Source organism: Pogona vitticeps, chromosome 1 (assembly GCF_051106095.1).
Source record: "Pogona vitticeps strain Pit_001003342236 chromosome 1, PviZW2.1, whole genome shotgun sequence".
Taxonomy (NCBI): Eukaryota; Metazoa; Chordata; class Lepidosauria; order Squamata; family Agamidae; genus Pogona; species Pogona vitticeps.
This window is the reverse complement of record NC_135783.1, coordinates 211,317,002-211,330,979: the sequence shown is the minus strand read 5'-3', so window position 1 is coordinate 211,330,979 and position 13,978 is coordinate 211,317,002.

The window sequence follows — 13,978 nt, the reverse complement described above, 5'->3', positions numbered from 1 at the left end:
TCCTCTGAAGATGCCGGCCACAGAGACTGGCGAAACGTTAGGAAGAACAACCTTCAGAACACAGCCAAAGAGCCCGAAAAACCCACAACCATTAGATTCCGGCCGTGAAAGCCTTCGCGAATACATCTTAGTTCCAGTTTGATACCTAAGCTAAAAATGTTTTATAATAAAATATTGGAAGGAGAGACAATGCCACCTTCTTGGAAACACTCATTAACTACAGTGGTGCCTTGCTAGTTACTCCACATGACAGTTTTTTCACTAGACATGAGCTTTTTGCGATTGTTATAGCGATTCGCAAAACAGTGGTTCCTATGGGGGAATGTCACTGGACAATGTTTGGTCCCTGCTTCGCAAACTGATTTTCGCTAGATGACGATTTTGACAGCTCCCTCCGCGCTCACAAACAGGTGTTTTCGGGACCTAAGCTTCGCAAGACAGCGATTTAAACAGCTGATCGACAGTTCGCAAAGCGGCTTTCCTGTGGCCGACCTTCGCTGGACAACAACGATTCCTCCCCATTGGAACGCATTAAACAGGTTTCAATGCATTCCAATGGGGAAATCCTTTTCGCTAGACAATGATTTCACTAAACAGCAATTTCAGTGGAATGGATTATCATCGTCTAGCGAGGTACCACTGTATTCTTATTCCAAAACCCATCAAGGATCTAACAGACCCGGGATCTTATAAGCCTATATCTCTAATAAATCAAAATGCCAATATTTTTACTGCTATACTAGCAAATAGATTAAATAGATTTATAGCAAATTACATTAAAGAGGATCAATGTGGCTTTATGAAGGGAAGACAAATTGATAATTTAACTAGGCGAGCTTTGAACATTATATATGAGGTAGAAAAGGAATAAACAAAGGCAATAGACATATTTAAGGCCTTTGATTGTGTGGAATGGCCAACATTAAAGCTGTTTTAATGTTGGGAATTTTGTAGAATCATTGGGGTTATAGATCAATTATATTCAGATAATACTTCAGAAGTACTGTAATAGTTAATGATGGTTTAAACAGAGCGGATTTTTCTAGGCCCAGGTACAAGATAAGGCTATCCACTTTCATCAATATTGTTTTATATGATTAAAAACTGTTCGTCGTTCGTTTGTTTAGTTGTTCATTCGTGTCTGACTCTTCATGACCCCATGGACCAGAGCACGCCAGGCCCTCCTATCTTCCACTGCCTCCCGGAGTTGGGTCAAATTCATATTGGTAGCTTCAATGACACTGTCCAACCATCTCATCCTCTGTCATTCCCTTCTCCTCTTGCCTTCACACTTTCCTAACAACAGGGTCTTTTCCAGGAAGTCCTCTCATGAGATGGCCAAAGTATTGGAGCCTCAGCTTCAGGATCTGTCCTTCCAGTGAACACTCAGGGTTGATTTCCTTCATAATGGATAGGTCTGTTCTCTTTGCGGTCCAGGGGACTCTCAAGATCCTCCTCCAGCACCACAGCTCAAAAGCATCAATTCTTCGGCGGTCAGCTTTCTTTATGGTCCAGCTCTCACTTCCATACGTCACTACAGGAAAAACCATAGCTTTGACTATGCCGACTTTTGTTGGCAAGGTGATGTCTCTGCTTTTTAAGATGCTGTCAAGGTTTGTCATCCCTTTCCTCCCAAGAAGCAGGCATCTTTTAATTTTGGGACTGCTGTCTCCATCTGCAGTGATCATGGAGCCCAAGAAAGTAAAATCTGTCACTGCAATAAGAAATAATGAATTAATTAAAGGATTAGGTAAAAATGATATAATTAAAATTAATTTATTTGCTGATGGTCCATTATTAATCATTAAAACCCGTTAGAAAGTATTGATAAAATTAAAAATCATTTAGAAATATTTGGGGAAATAACAGGATTAACTATGAACTGGCAAAAACACTATGATGTTTACAATAAATATGAACAAGAAATGTTTGTAAATAAATAGGTTTTAAAATGTTTAATTATATTAAATATGTAGGTATAAATATATTTAAAGTGACTAAAAAATTAAAGGAGCAAAATTTTAAGAAATTAAAAAGTGATATTAAAGATAAATTGGAGGAGTATTCTAAATTGAAACTATTGTGGTTTGGGAGAAACACTAGGATCAAAATGAAAATATTACCAAAATTTACTTTTTTATTCAGGATGCTCCCAGTACAATTAGAAGAAGAAGATTTTAAGTATTGGTAGGGATTAATTAATGGATTTTGTAATTAAGGTAAAAAAATCATAAATAAATAAAAGATTATAAGCCTCAAAAAATGGAGGTTTAGGTATTCCTAACATTAAAAATTATTATATAGCGAATCAATTAAGATTTATTGGAGATATGATATATAACAAAGGAAGGTTAATTTGGTGGGATATGGAATCCTCAGAAATAAATGGGAATTTGAAAAATATTTGTAAAAGTGAACATCCCTTTTTAAGAAACATGTTAAATGTCTGGAACAGATATAAAAAAGAGTTATGTCCCTTTACTTCACCACTAAAATTAGTGACCGAAATAAAAAAATTCCCAGCAAACTTGAAGGGTTTAGTTGATTTGTTTAAGGATTAAAAAAGTGCTAGAATATTAATAGCTAGATTCTGGAAAGATAAAAATGATATTGAATTAGAAGGTTGGTATAATGAAGTATGGGACATTGTGTTAAATGATAAATTGACTACTGAACTTAAGATGAAAAGGGGAAATAAGTTTAAATATTTTTATGCTATTTGGGGTAGATTTATTGAATTTGTATTAGTGAAAGGAAATGGGAAAGCCTCTAAGCAACAATCAATACAATTTTGGAAAGGAAGTTCGTAATAAAAGTTCTGCTCCAAAGGGTCCTGTGGGTATGGGGGAGCACTGTGTTTTAGATTGTATTAGTAAGTACAGTACTGTATTTTGTATTCTTGTATTTGTTTGGCAAATTTAAAAAATGTCCAGATTTTATTTTGTGATGTATACTTGGATCCTGCTTTGGTCTTAATAATAAATAATCATTATGTGCCATCAAGGTGATTTCGACTGATGGCGACCTTTTCCAAGGTTTTCTAACTGGAGAATATTCAGAAATAGTTTACCCTTCCCTTTTTCTGGGGGCATCCTGGGACTGTACAGCTTGCCCAAGGCTGTATAGGTTGACTCTTCCCCCAGGAGGCACAGTGGGAGATCAGACTCCCAATGCAGCCAGATACCTAAGCCACTATCCAGCCAGCTTGCTTGGATCTTAGAAAGGTGTTTTTCTTCTCCTAAATACATAGCATTTCCCTTATATTAGATTTATAGCCACAATACCACATCCATAGGCAGGAACTCATTTTAGCCAATATAAAATGTGCATGACTTCAACCAATATGCAGATTAATTGCAGAGTGCTGTCTGGTGGCAGGTATGCTATAAATGGAGGGCAAGAGTGGCAGAGTTTTCTCTTTCAACGTGACCCTCCCTTTCATTTTTAATGAATCTTGGCTCATTTGTTAGCAGAACTCTTGACGGTTCATAACATCACATCTGAACTCGCTGCTAAGTGTAAACATTTTCCAGGCCATTAGTGCCTCAAAGGGCTGTTGAAATATATAATATAGTCAGCATTTTTATCTGAGTAAATCAGCTTGTTTACATGAAAGTCGGTGGAAATTTTTCCCAGCCTACCAAATTCAGGCAGCTGCCAATACAAGATAGGTTTGCACATACTTTTAAAAGAAAGGAGTAAAGAAACTGTTGTTTCTCTGAACGAAATAAAGGTTGTGTTATTCCTATTATTAATAAAATGGGAAACCTGAACTCCAGGGCTGGAGAATGCTAAGAAAAAGCATTAATCTTGTAGAAAACGCCTAATTGCCCTAATTCCACTAAATCTTGAGTTGTCAGCTGGTGATCTGGGGTGGGGGTGGGATCAATTGTTTTAAACTATTCCCCTTTCCCCCCATCCCTGAATTGAATTATAAATTGGTGTGTGTGTGTGTCTGTGTGACACAGCAAAACAGGGAGACCTTTTGCAATGTAGTTCAAATGGCAATATGAATGTAAAGGAGTATGTTGCAAAACACTTCAGGTTTGTCACAGGTTTTGGTTAGCAAAGTACTTTTTCATTAAAACTTGCATTTAAAGGCTTTATTACTATGCTACCAAGTAAGCATTTGCTCTTCAAGGAAACACGAGCAACTGAGCAGAGAGGCTGGCCAAGGAAGTTCTGCATTGGACTGCAGTTATTATGCGTGTTGCCAAGTAGCCATATGTATTATTACCACCAAGAAGGCTTTGCACAAGTGTCTCTGCCCATATGTTGAAAGTGGAAGAGTGGTGATGTTTATATTATAACATTGCTGCCTGGGAACAAAGAACTGGCAAAACATTTCATTAAAATGCTGGAGATGGTGACATTAGCAACTGCAGTAGTTGGTGAAATGTAAATCAAGTGGGATAAATTGTTCTTATGTGCCATCAGGTTGCTTCTGACTTACAGTGGCCACATGATTTAAGGACCTCTAAAATCCTAATATTAACATCTCTGCTCAGGTCTTGCATACCTAAGGCTGTGGTTTCCTTTATCAGTCCTTCTCATGTTTGGTCTTTTCCAGTGAATCCTGTTTTCTCATGGTATGTTAAAATAATAATAACCTCAGTTTGGATATTCTAGTATATAGTGAGAATTCAGGCTTCATTGGATCTAGAATCTTGGATCCTTAGTTGATGCTTTTCTCTGTTTCCTTCCATGTCTTGGTCTTCTCACTGTGCTCTGTGTAATGGAAGGAATTACATAGAGTAGCATTGCCCTAGTCTTGTCTAGGGAGTGTGTGGTCAGGGATAGATGGGGATCTGCTAGGAGAAAAGAATGAGAAGAGGGTAGTCCAGAAAGAATCCAACACACACACACACACACACACACACACACACACACACACACACACACACACACACACACACACACACACACACACACACACATGTGCATACACAAACAAGTCGCACTGACACTCATTTGGAGTACACACACACACACACACACACACACACACACACACACACACACACACACACACACATGTGCATACACAAACAAGTCGCACTGACACTCATTTGGAGTAATTGTTCCAGAGACAAATAAGATGATCTCCATAATAATAATAATATCTTCCAGACCTTGCTCCTCTTCTTTTATGCTTCTCCATCTTCTCCACATCTCACTTGTGGCCCGACTCTTCCTTCTCCCAACTAACTCATCCTCCTGTGCATAATATCCTGTCTTTGCTTGATGCATCAGAAATTTCCCAGGTGTTCTGCAACTTCCCAGTGGTCATGATTCCACCTTCCTTCAACCCCTTCCTTCAATCATGGAGCATAAACAGAGAGAGAAAATGGCCTAAATCATCATGTTTCATGCTGTTTCGTGCCCCATTAAGGCACAAAACATAAGAGTTGCATTTAAGTTTTTTTTAAGTACACATGTTCTTCCCTCCTTCCTTTTTGAAGAAAAAAGGCGCATACATCATTTCTATTTAACTATTATTACCTATCTCTGCCAGTGGGAACTGCTGTCACTGTATCACTGTTCTGAATCAAGCCGAGAGAGTATCAAACACAGCTACTGCCGCCTTATGTTCCACTTACATGCGGACGGTCATGGCTGTTGTTGCAGCTGCATCCTCCTCCCTGGACGTGTCTCACAACCGATGCAGTGTGATGTGCAGGAGGAACTTTGTGAACTCGAGCCCTCCTGCCCCATAAATGGATGTTTCTATGCCAGTCTGTGATGGGCTGTGACCGAGGGATAATACGGCCACGTGGACTTATTTTGTACATGTCAGTGATTGTATGGAAACGGCCTTTCTTCTGAGGGATGTGTATGTGTTGTCTATATAAAACACACTGTCTTACTATGTATGAAAATGGGAAGTCATCCACATTTAATATGTTTTACACTGAATATCCAAAATGCTATTAATATTTTGTCTGATATTTGAATGCTTACAATCTCAGATATATTTTGTGGCCAGTTAGGCAATTCAAGAACTGTATCATATGATTAAATAGTGACAGTTCCCAAAAAAAGGTGATTGGTGATTGGTAGGACATAAGAATAGCCTTTCTGCAGAGCTGTAACCAGCAATTTGGCACCTGGGACAAGCAGCGCTGTCTTCCATTCATGCCACCTTGTATCCTGCATATAGTCACTCTTGTATTTTCAGACAGAATAGATTCTATCTAGAATTGTCAACAAAGTGTAGCCTGTAGGGCTACCATGCATGGCAAGGCTTTTTCGGTGGTACCCCTCTGGTTTTGGAATGTTCTTCAGTCAGAGACTGGTTTGCCTCACATATCTTTTATCTTTCTGACATCAGTTACAAACATCAGTTTCTACAAAAAACAAAAAACAAAAAAAGTGTTAAATTTGCCTTTTACTGCTGCCTGTTTACGTTGTTTTTACTTCATTGCATTGTTTTTATTGCATTTTAGTATTTCTGTTACATTGTACATTTGTAATTTATGGTTTTGGATATTTGTGATTTTAGATATTTATGATTCTCAGTTTTAGATCTGTGTTTGCAGATACTGTATTGATATACACTGAGCCACCTCAAGGAAGGGCAGGATTTACATTAAACAAATAACAAAACTGCATTAACACGTCATCATAGATATCCACTGTAGGCTTGCAATGAGAAAGCATTCTTTGGTCATTCAAGGTGTGTGTGTGTATAAATAATATTTCTATAAGTGGGCATGCACGCACACACATGTTCTATAGAGTATGATAAAATATAAGGATTGCAGTGTAAGATGTACTGGCTGGGTCTAGTCATCAAATCCTGTGGCAAATGAGTGAGAGACTTCATATGCTTCTCCTGGGAAAGAAAAGATTGAGAGGTAGCCTGGTTGCCACTTTCAGATATCTGAAAAGCTGATATGTGGAAGATAGAGCAAACTTGTTTTTTGCTGTTCCACAGGGTAGAACCCAAATCAATGGATTCAAATTGCCAGAAAGGAAATTCCAACCAAATCTTAGTGAGAACTTCCTGGTGAGTAAAGATTGATGATAAGAGACAGTGGGACAGAATGCCTCGGAAAATTGTAGACTCACCAGCACTGTAGGCTATTTGAACGGGATGCTTTTTCTGTAAATTTCCTACACTGGACGGAAGTTGGATTAGATTATTAGCATTTTTTCCAAGTCTGCAGTACTTTTTGTCCAGTGACTATAGGTACTTCCCTCTGTGAGACCAGGCTGCCTTTCAAATGACTGCTCATTTACAGAAGGCTTGAGCTTCAGAAATGAAAGAGGAACATCTTGGGGTGAACAGTAAAGGAAGAATTAGCTTGTGATGAGTAAGTGGGGTGGCTAATCTGGAAAAGGGCCTGGAAGAATGCCTTTGAGACTCTTGTTTATTGTGCACAACAGCATTTATTTTATTTTCATAAAGCTTTGGCAAGCTAGTAAAGAATTCAGCTCACTATTATTTTGCTAAGTGCCCTCTAATGTATTGTAAAACAGAAATATGTGAATACAAAGATAAATCAAGTTGATTTCTCTCCTTCCAGTGACAACAAAAGGCAGAGGAGACTCAATTTATCTAGGGAATATTCAATCTCCAGACAGTGGCTTAATTACAGATTCTATGGCCATTAATCACGGATTGATGGGAAAACTTTTAAAGTGTATATACAGTGTCAAGAATCGCCCTTCTACAAAATATCTAAACTACTACTTAAATCAGACAAATCCTTGTGGGCAGATAAGAAAGAACAAGTTCAAGATAAAGATTTCTTTGCCAAAGCCACTAAAGTATTTTGATTTATCTGTGTGTTAACACGGTGCTCTTCAAGGGCTTTGTTACTTTCGTGTTTCAAATGAGTAGAGCAGCGCAGGAATGCTGGCAATACACTGTTTAAGCAGAAAGCCATATGTGAGAAGTTTAAGCTCCCTTAAAATATTCTGGGTATAATATCAGGGCTTGAAGAGAGCAGATATTTAAATAGTAATAAGACTCGGTTTCTTATCTTCCTGATGACATTAGCCAAAGCAGGAGGGGAGAGAAGGCTATTTCTCAGTCAGGAAGTCTTCACAAACTGAATAGGAAGAGGGTGTGTTTCTATCTTACTTGCACCCCAGTAGAATGATAATTTCCTTTCATCCATGTCTGTTTTCCTCCCACACTATCAAAACAAAGCAGAGAAATAAGGTTAAGGTCTCATCCTGTTCTGGATTCAACGGGATATTTATTGTTTGATTTATCATTATTTTTTTATTTGATTTGATTTGTACCCCACCCATCTGGTCTATACGAGATATATCTTCTTGCCAACCCTTTTCACATTCTATTCAAAGGAGAGTCATTCTAAGTTTCCTTTTGATCTTGCTCCATGTGTTTTAAGTACAGTTGCTCATGCAGAAGACCACACAAAGATTCCTAGCTTTAAAAAACAAAAACAAGAACCCTGGGCCTACATCTCTGTCTTTTAACAGTGACTGGACACAGTCATTTAGCAGAGAATGCTACTGGGGAAAGCTTAATCTGCTTAACTTCAGTGAGTCATAGAAGCCCAATTCATTCAACCATCATTTACACAAGTAAACACCATGGGGCAAAAGAGGAGCACCCTCTCTGTTGTTGCATTTCTCACAGAAAATGATAGGTCTGCAGAGGAAAGGTTCCTGTTCAAGTGAGCAAGAACCCTGATTTTCTCATATTCTTGCTTATAAGGAGAACCTAGACACAAACAGTAACCTGCCCTGTACAAGAGGCATAGCCTTCCAGACATGGAAATAACAAACACTGGAACGAGATGGAGCTACATGCTCCCTTTCCTCACGCAACAATCTTACTTTTATAAGTAATACCCAAATAGAGCTAGGGCTGGAAAAGTTGGAAAGGGCGTTGGTGCCTACCTGTTCCATCGTCCTTCTCCATGCAAGATCTGCAGTGCAAGAGGCATTTACAGAGTTATGGTGCTGTATAAATACTTCCAGCGACAGAGTCTGACTCCACATATATACGTATAGAGCAAGCAATCCATTCCAGTGTCAAACAGGAAATGAATAAACAGAAGTCTATTTGGTTGTCCCAAAATATCTCAGAAATGGTAGAAACTGATAGAAACATTGCTAGTAACTTTGTGTGCATTCTGTGCCCTTAAGTCAGAACTGATTTATAGCGACCCTAAGAGAGATTTCAAGATAAGTGAGGTATGTAAGGAGTGGTGTTACCAGTTCCACTCCCCCAGTAAGTTTCCATGGCCAAGTGGGGATTCGAACCCTATTCTCCAGAGTCCTAGATCGTCACTACACCACACTGGGAATCCTCCTAGTAATTTTGCACAGATAATCTACAATTGATTCCTCAATTTACATATCTGGTTAAATATTTTTGAAAGTGTTTGTCCAGCAAGATCTCTAAAACAGTAAAAGCTAGACACGTAACATTTCTCTGGCTTAAATAACTGGTTGGATTATATCTTTAAATCAGTTTCCTCAGAGTCCCAACTGGGCTCACTGATAATTAGCGTTTAGTAGCAGCTGATAATAGGCAATTCTTTTGGAGCCCTCTGTAAAGTGCGTCAGATCAACTACTGCTGTAAGATCTTTTTGCTTGGTCTACAACTTTAATTAGTTTGTTGTCCAGTGGGTTTCTGTCAACTCTTTTTCTTTTGTTTCATCAAGCATGTGTATTTTAATTACTCATTCCAAACACTGGCTTGAGTGATGATACACTGTGATGTAATACAAACAAACAAACCCAGCTTTAAACTTTAAACTATATAGGCTTGTAAATAGTTCTTGTAAACTATAGTTATTGGATGGATGTAAATGTAAAATCAGTATAGTGGGGGCCCCTGTATCCGTGGGGGATCAGTTCCAAGCCTTCCCACGGATACTGAAAACCGCAGATGATAGTGAACACTAACATAGTCTTTTAGACCCAGTGTCTGCTTCCCTCTAATGGACTATTCTGATAATTATATCTTGAAATCTGTATTTCTGTAGGTTTTTTAATTTAATATTTTTAAACAATGGATAAGTGAAACTGCAGATATTGATCCCACAGATATGGGGGTCCTGCTGTATTCTCCAGCTTCTAAGTAGGGAGCTCCACTTCCACATGAAGCAAATGCTGGCCTGAGTGACTATTGGTGTGAAGGGGGGGAGCAGGGGAAGCCAGCATGAAAAAAGCTAAGCAAAAAGGAAGATCAAAGTCTGGATACATTAGGTAGTAAATAAATATAATGGCAGAAGCCTCTTGGAGGCATCTTGTTAATACCATTGTTCTTCCTTCGCCCTTTCTGAGACTCTTCTTTTGTCTGTTTCCAAAGGCAATTGGAGTTGGCAAGGGAGCAATTGTGTATTTGTAAATGGCTCAGCTACCAACATTAGCTAATTGCATACAATCAAATGGTGGAAGCAGAGTGAAATACAAACAAGCTTTCATTCTAAAGTAGCAGCAGTCTTGGTTAAGGTATCTTAAGTTGGGGGAAGAAAGGACTGCTTACTTTAGTCACGGTAAACCAACTCTGTTTGGTCACATTTAGCAGTTGGGAGACAGAACAAGCAGGTAGATGTCTGTAAGTAGGGATGTGCCATTCATGTCTAAATGAAAGACATTAAAGACTATCATGATTTATGTTTGCTTGGCAATTGCCAAAAGAGAGCCTCTAAAATATAAACAATGCCTGTTTATGAAAGATATACTGTATACACAAAGATCTGTGTTTATTGTGTGTTCCCTGAATCTTGTAATCTTATGGTGCCCTTTCATCTTTAGTTGAATAGGCTAAGAAAATTTTAATCCAATAGCATTGCAACAGCTGTCAGGGTCCAGACAGAACATCTGGGGAGCAGAACATCTGAATCTGTGGAAGCGCCTGGAACACAGCAAGCAATGCTCTTTCCATCTGTGCTTCTGTGTGCATGAACTTCTGGTGTCCTCTAACTTGGACTGCTACCTGCTTGTCTACCTGCTGTGCCTCCATCTTGGATCCTTTCCTCTTTTTTGCATTTTTCCCTTGATTTGCTGGGAGAGACTACCTCCCCCCCCCCTTTCCATTCTTTCTGCTGCTGCTAGGCAGCCTGCGTGTGCCAGCATGCTTCCTTGGGATTATTTTTTTGGTACTCCCAACTCCAGTATCTTTGGGGAGTAATGTTCCTCCTTGGTCCTTTCCTTTCTTGGATTATTTTTCCTGCATGGGTGTAGCGTGCCTTCTGCTATCTGCTAGACTCAGAGAAGAGAAGAGAAGACATTAAGTGGCAGCGGGGATAGAAACCTTCCCCTATTCTACTAGTTTTAGTTGGAAGTGCCTGCCTTTGATTTTATTTTCAACGTTTCTCTGCTTGCTTACTTTACTTTGTTTTTGATAAAAAGGGCTGTGCGCATTTTTTAAAGATATATTTTCCTATTTTTCTCCATGGGCAACTGCTTTCCCAGTTTGTTTGATTTATTTAAAAATGTTAATTGGTTAATTTCGTCATCGGTTAGTTGTTTCCGACTCTTCGTGACCCCATGGACCAGAGCACACTAGGCCCTCCTGTCTTCCACTGCCTCCCAGAGTTGGGTCAAATTATTCTGGTAGCTTCGATGACACTGTCCAACCATCTCGTCCTCTGTCATTGGATAATTTACTTTGTATTTATTCTATTAGATGAGTATCTTTTGGTGGGAAGGTTGAGGCTGTTTCGTTTGCTTCTGTGCGGACGTGGGGACCACAGGGCTGGATCTTTTGACTGTTCCAGTGTGCCACTGGGCTGTGTAAATGTGATAATGTAAACCAGTGCCTACACAGGTCTGATAATTAGTTTTTCTGTCTCTTCATTAGTGTTGGCTGATGCTGATGCTGTGGTATAATAATGTATAAAGTAGTCCTTACATAATCTGAGGATTATTTCTCTTTTTCACATATTGCCTGATGATGGTGACAAACTAGTGCCTGCACTGATACAATGACGACTTCTCTTCTGTACTGTTTAGAACACAGTTTAAATATAATCATTGGTCAGAAAGCTATCAAAGATTGCAAGTAGATGTTGCTCCTAAAAAGATGAAATAGGGGATAATGGGCTAAATAGAATTGGTAGTGCCAGTTACAGCGGGATTGACATAAATGTTGACCTCACAAGTCCCATTTATTCAGTCTGCCTACTCTAGTTGCAACTAAATCCTGGACTTAGTATTCATAGGATTACAGTGGTGCCTCACTTGACGACGATAATGCGTTTCGTTAAAATCGCTGTTAAGCGAAATCGTCATCAAGCGAAATTTTAAAACCCATTGAAATGCATTGAAAACCAATGTGTTCCAATGGGCGAAATGCCTCATCGTGCAGCGAAGATCCTCCATAGGGCGGTCATTTTCTGGTGCCTGTATAGCGAGGAATCCGTCCTTAACACAGTGGGGAGCCATTTTGCACAACGGGCGGCCATTTTGAAACCCGACAATCAGCTGTTTTTAGATTGGTGCAATGTGAAGAATCAGTTCCCGAAACAGGGAACCGATCGTTGTGAAGTGAATTTTCCCCATAACGATTGCAAAAAACCATCGTAAATCGGATTCGTTGTTTAATGAGGTAATCGTTAAGCAAGGCACCACTGTACCAGGAATTTCTGCCTTCAAAAAGAAAATGGAGGACTATGATTGAGAAATGTAACATTTGGTTAAGTAGACTTGAAGAGGCAGAATTATCAAGATTTTATTCTTTCTTTAGAAGGCAAATTTAATATTGCGATATACATAAGTGAAGGATATAGAGAGGGGACTGAACCAATTTATATACAATATCAACAGATTGTTTTGGACACAAAGTAAAGGATAAACCTTGACCTTCAAGAAGTATGAATAATTTAACAGTGTGAAATTATACATGTCTACTCAAGCTCATCTCAGCCCCATCAAGTTCAATGCTGCTTTATTCCCAGGTAAGAGAAGCAGTTGCAAAGTGTATAGCTCAGTTTTTTTCTTTGCAAATGCTAAAATAATTTTTCCCATTAAAGTTTTGTTAGGTTGTTTGTTTGTGGGAGGTGGTTTGGTGGCATGAGAAGGAGCGAGGAAGCTGTCATACACTGAGATGGATGGACGTATTGTCAACACTGACAAGCAGCAACTGTTAAGTTGCTGGAGTCCAAAACCCTCCTGCAGGGTATCAGGAAGGAGTTCTTCCAGGCCTCCCTGGAGAGCTGGAGATTGAACCTGAGACCTTAGGGTTGCAAAAACATAGAAAACATGTCAGTCTGGTTTAATATACAATGGCCAAAATCCTGTTGCTTAGTGTAGTAAATCATACTAGAGAAGGTCCACTGAATCCTTGGGGAGTTAGAGCAGGCCCATTGGAATCAATGGAACGTACAGAAAAGTTGACTTCCAAATCCCTGTTGGTTCAATAGTCATACTCTACTGCAGTTTACTATGTTATCGAACAGAATTTTGGCTTTTGTTCAGCAATTCAGAGAGCTTGGGTTGCCTTTGACATAGAATTTTTATTTTGTTTTAGCAGGCACTGCAAATAGTTCGGAGGAAACTCATAACTTAGCTGAGCAGGCAAGCATAGGATTGTATGATTAGCTCCTTTTCTGTAAACCTAGGAGGCTGTATTTCAAAATAAATGTGGTGTGTGGGGTTTTTTTTTAAATCTAAAGGGTTTTACAAGAGAAAAATATGTTCATGGGAGATTTATGACAGCTAAAATCTCTAAGAAAGTGATTGCGTGCTCCCTGTACTGCAGCTAGAGAGTGCCAAGAGGCAGCTGCCATTTGACTCTGGTGAAAGATCAGAACACAGATACACTTTGGCATTGATTTTAACCCTCCAGTAAATATTACCAAGGGGATGTGCGCTAGGCAATATTAGAATGCTCTCAAATTTCCTGAAAGCACCTTCTGAGAACAGAATGAAGGCATATCTTCAAGTCACTAAATGCCACAAGCAATTTGCCATTTGGGCAAGGACAGCATCTGGACATTAAGTAGGTCACTGGAAAAGCTGCTGAATGCATGACCAATCCTAAAC